Below are 5,342 nucleotides of genomic sequence, written 5' to 3'. Positions count from 1 at the left end.
ATAACGTGATTAGCTGCTCATTCTTCAACAATCACTATGCCTTTTCCACCATGATGAACTGTACCCTGAAACTGTGAGCCCAGATAAACCTTTTCTTCCTTCAGTCACCTTTGTCAAGTGTGTAAGATAACACAGTAACAGGACAATAAGCAATACAGGAGGCCATCAAGAGTGGCCTTTACACAACCCAGCTCATGTGTTCCTTCTTCAGCTCCCTCCCCCTTCCAGACCTCATCTTTGTAAGATTTGTGGAATTCGGTTATGGCAGCAGGAAGTATCACTCAGGATCCTATGACGCAGAGAGATGCACACCTGCCTCTCAGGGAGGCCATCGCTGATGTCCACCCCAGGGTTTCAGTTTCCCTTCCAGGCATCCACCAGCAGTCCGGTTTTCCCCAGATACCTCTGCTAGCTTTCCCAATAGTCCCAGCTCTGGCCAGGGAGGGTTTTCTTAGCCACCAAGAACTCTGTCATTGGACACCTTCTGAGATTGACTCTTCATTTTGAATGTCATTCTTCCATTAAGTGACTTTATACTCGGTTTTCTATCTGAACCTAGCATGAATTGTTGCACTGTTATATTCTATGTAATTATATTGATAAATCTTTGCTTATTATATTCTGATAGACTGTGAGAGTCAGTGAATGAAGGAGAATTGAGTTACTGAACAGCAACGATGGCATGAGACTACACCTGTCATCTCACATGCTATTCTAGAACATACTGTGAGGTCAGTGTTGTGGTTCATCTGTGACAGATGAGGAAGCCCTCTAGCTGCTTTGTTTTTTGTTTGTTTTTGTTTTTGTTTTTGAGACAGGGTCTTACTATGTAGCCTTTGCTGGCCAGCAAATAACTACGTAAACCAGACTGGCCTTGAACTCACAGACATCAGCCAGGTTTTGCCTCTGCCTCTGCTTCCTTGGTGCTAGGATTAAAGGCACTGCACCTGGCGTATTTATTTATTTACTTATTTATGCCCTCCCCTCCTTTTTTAAGACAGAGTTTCCCTGTGTAGTGCTGGGAATTAGATCTGTAGGTCAGGATGGTCTCAAACTCAAAGATCTTCCTGCCTCTGCTTCGGCCTCTCTAGTGCTGGGATTAAAGGCAATTACCACTGTGCATTGCCTAACTATTTATATGGGTGTTTTGTTTGCGTATGCGTGTGTGAATTTATGTCAGGTCTGGAGTTGCAGGCAGTTGGGAGCCATGCCTATGAGTGGAGGGAACTGTACTCTCCTTGAAGATCAGCCAGTGTTCTTAACCACCGAACCATCTCTCCAGCCCAGAACCTAGTGCTTTGGTTAGGCCTATGACTAAGAGGGCGAATCAGCATCCAATGGGAAGCCTGATGCTAAGGGCCTCATAGCTTTCTTTGTCTCTGCTCTGCCTCTTACTCCCTTGAAACCAAGCTCCCTGGGAACAGAAAGGGCAGCTGTGTGAGTAGCTGGGGACTGTGGTTTCTAAAGCCCTTGAACCGTGAACTGCCCCGGCTGAGGCCACGCTTGTCAGCCTGGCTGTGTGCAGGCATCTGCTTCACCTGGGACCCAGAGTTAAATATTATCCCACTGGAGCTTTGCCTTCAGTTTCTCATTTTCCAACTCTCATGACTGCCGGTGACTTTGGTCAAATAGACTCTGACCGTTATTACTCTCTTTCAAACGGCTTCTGGGCATCGTGACAACGTGTTTGGAAACACTGTGGCATATTTGTGGTGATTAAACTTACGGAAACATCTGGATTCCAGGCTTCCACAAGCCTGGGTGGCTCCAGTGTAGGCCCCACTTAGGCTGTGCTTAAAGGAATCTCAAGCGAGCCCTTGTGGCTTCTGCTCCCTAGCCTCAGAGGGCAGAAAAATCGCTGGCCAGACATTTCCACAGGGGCTCCAGAAGATCAAAGAGAGAAAAGCAAACACGGAGGCGAAATGTGCTATTTATCCTTGCAACAAAGTTACACTGGCAGCCCGCTCCCCTCCAGTTATACTTGCTTTCCTGAAAGGATTACACTTGCCCTGGCTTCCTCTCTCTGGATTTAGCTGCCACTCAACTCCTGACCAGTGGCGTCAATCTCCCGCCCTCTCCCAGCCATGGTTTTCATTTTCTCATTGGGTGGGCAGGAATAGACGAGATTGGAATGGTGCATAAGAGAGAGTGTGGGTTAGTATGGCCCCGGCATGAGCAGTTCAAGTCAACTGCTCATATGGCTCCCTGAGCGCCAGTCCTGTTCCTGCGTTACAGCGGGCTCTGAGCACTTCAGGTCTTCTCCGAGAAGGAGGAAGAAGATGAGGCTAAGGAGGCCTGCCTGGTGGTGTAGGTGTCTTTCTCTGGGAAACTTCTAGTCATTTGTTCATGGGCATCTCAGCTTTTAATTATGTAATTACAAATTCATAATTAAATGACGGATTTATTTATTGACTGCCTCATTTATTTTGTGGACAGATTCTCACTATGTAATTGCTATGATGTGAGCCACTCCAGCCTCTGCCTGTAGACAAGTACTCTACTAACTGAACTACATTACCAGACTACATTTTAAAAAAAGATTTATCTATTTATTACATATGAGTACACTGTAACTGTCTTCAGACACACCAGAAGAGGGCACCAGATCCCATTACAGATGGTTTTGAGCCACCAGTTGGTTGCTGGGAATTGAACTCAGGACCTCTGGAAGAGCAGTCAGTGCTCTTAACCATCTCTCCAGCCCCAAATTTTTTTTTTAATTAATACATTTATTTTTGTCTTTCTTTAGCGCTGTGAATGGAACAGGGAGCCTCTCAAACCTGACAAGCAAATGCTGCATCTCATCCCCATTCTTAGTCCTTTTTAGTTTGAGCCAAGCTCTTAGTAAAAACCCCAAACTGGCCATTAATTCATGATCATCTTGCCTAGCCTCCCAGAGTAGCTGGGATTACTGGCCTGTGTCACTAGTCTCTCATTAGCTTTTCCTAAAGCCTGTTGTCATAGAGAAGAACCACGCTGCTTTGCTGGGCTGGCAGTGAGCACTTTGCATTTTTGAGGGTTCAGCATGACAGGTTATTGGGTTGCAGGGGCAGCAGGACAGGTCATGCCCACTCTGAAGGGCCTTGTGTGCCACACTAAGGAGTCTCTGCTGTCCTGGAGGCATCATGGTAACATTGACGAATAGATTTATTATTTGTTAGGCATCAAGGTTAGTTAGTACAAGGTAGAGTGCCTGGATCTCGGAGTCAGGGAGGGGTGAGTGAAGGGCAGGAGGTTGGCAGCAGTTCATGCTGCAGAGGTGGGAACCCACTGCAGGGTGGGGGAGATGATGCTGATGGGGTGGGAGTCTGAGGAGAGTGCTGGGTGCAAAAGTCAGACTGCCACAAACTAAGGTCTAAATGGCAGTTAAGAAACGGCAGGGTTGGGGTTGGGGATTTGGCTCAGTGGTAGAGCTTTTGCCTAGCAAGCACAAGGTCCTGGGTTCGGTCCCCAGCTCCGAAAAAAAAAAAAAAAAAAAAAAAGCCGGCAGGGTTGAAGACACCCACTGGTCTGAGAAGTTTAGGTATAAAAGACCCAAATGCAATAAAAATACAGAGAAATATCTAGAAACGAACCTAGAACATTGATCGTTACTATTCATTTTATGTACTTTACATTCTTATAAACTGACATGAATAATTATGCATTTGTAGGCTATGAAAAGATGTTATGATTTATGAACGTAATTTGTGACAAGTAAATCAAACTAGTTAACAGACACATTGCCTCAAACATTCGTTCATTTTTCTTTTTTTTTTTAACTTTTGGATTTCTTTCGGAGACGGTGCCTCACTGTGTGCCACAGGTCGGCCTGGGACACACTGCTATCTCCTGCTTCAGCATTCCAGAGTGCTGGGATGCGTCATCATACCTGGCTTCAAATATTTGTTCTGGGGCTGGGGAGATGGCTCTGCATTTACGAGCACTTGCTGAGCCTCTGGAGGACCAGAGTTTCCCTACACCCATATCAGGCAGCTCACGCTGCTGGCAACTCTAGCTTAAGGGCTACGAAGCCCTTCTTCCAGTCTCTATGGACAATGGCACACATAGTGCGCGCACACGCGCACACACACACACGCGCACACACACACACACACACACACACACACACACACACACACACACAGCCTTATACTTTAATATGTCTTAAACAACTCAATGGCAAGGCCAGTCCCAAACCTCCACATGGCTAACACCTCCCCTCCAAGTTATTACTTACTGAAATCTATATTACATCTTTGCTGCCCTGGACTCAGGGTTGGGGGCTGGGGTCACTCTTCCCAGCTCTTATGTGATTAGTATGCTCTCTCTTCTGCACCTCTCAGGCCTGGAGCTTCCTCTTTTCCTGGTGTGGTGGTTCTAAATCCTCCTTGGTCCCCTTGCCCACAGATCCTAGAGTCCCGCCTCCGTCTCCCTGCCCAGACATTGGCTGCCAGCAGCTTTATTTACCAATCAGAACCAACTGGGGGCAGGGACCCTCATCTTAAATGCAGATTCTCGTGCAATTTTGGGAACCCAGTGAACATAATACAGGCATTAGACCAAATCCCCAACAGATATGCGCAATACTGTTGCTAACCCTTTATGCCATGCTGTACAGTAAAGTTAGAAGAAGTCCTATATTCCTCCCATCTACCTGATATCGATACCCTGGAACCATCATCCCCTCCCCCCACTTCCCTTGCTAAGCTTGACTACTTTCAATTCCACACATATATGGAAGTCTATAGAATTTGTCCTTTTGTGCCTGCTTTATTTCACTTAGCACAATGCCCTCTAATTCCATCCACATCACTAATGATGTGACTTCTTTCTTTTTAAATGATGAATAGTATCCTGGTGGCCATACGCCCACGTTTTAAACTATCTGCTACAGATACAAGTGGATTGATTCCATTGCCTGGCTTTTCTACACTGTGTAGCAATGGACACGAAGTGCAGACGTCTTTTGGCGAACTGATTTCAAATCTTCTGGGTAAATATCCCGAAGGTAGACTGGTGGGTCCTATCAAGATTCTATTTTTATTTCTTAGAGGAAGTTCGGTGTGCTGGTCCTTGGTAGTTGCAACACATTTTAATCGGTGGGGGAGGTTGGGGCATGTTCAAAGCAGAGAGGAAGGAGACAGTAGAATGATTAAAGAGGAGGAGAGAGGAAGTGAATCGGAGAGGAAAGGTTTGGCAAGTAGGGGCTTGAAATTCAGAGAACAGTCCTCCCCACCCCCACACCCAAATTCCCACGTGCCTAAGGGTTAGAGCCAGCTCTTCACATCTCATTACAGGCAAAGCCTAGGGCTCCCGAAGCCTGGCAAACCACTCCAAATGAGGCAAACGGCTTTCCGTAG

This window comes from Rattus rattus, chromosome 6 (genome assembly GCF_011064425.1).
Source record: "Rattus rattus isolate New Zealand chromosome 6, Rrattus_CSIRO_v1, whole genome shotgun sequence".
Lineage (NCBI taxonomy): Eukaryota > Metazoa > Chordata > Mammalia > Rodentia > Muridae > Rattus > Rattus rattus.
This window is presented reverse-complemented; position numbering follows the sequence as displayed.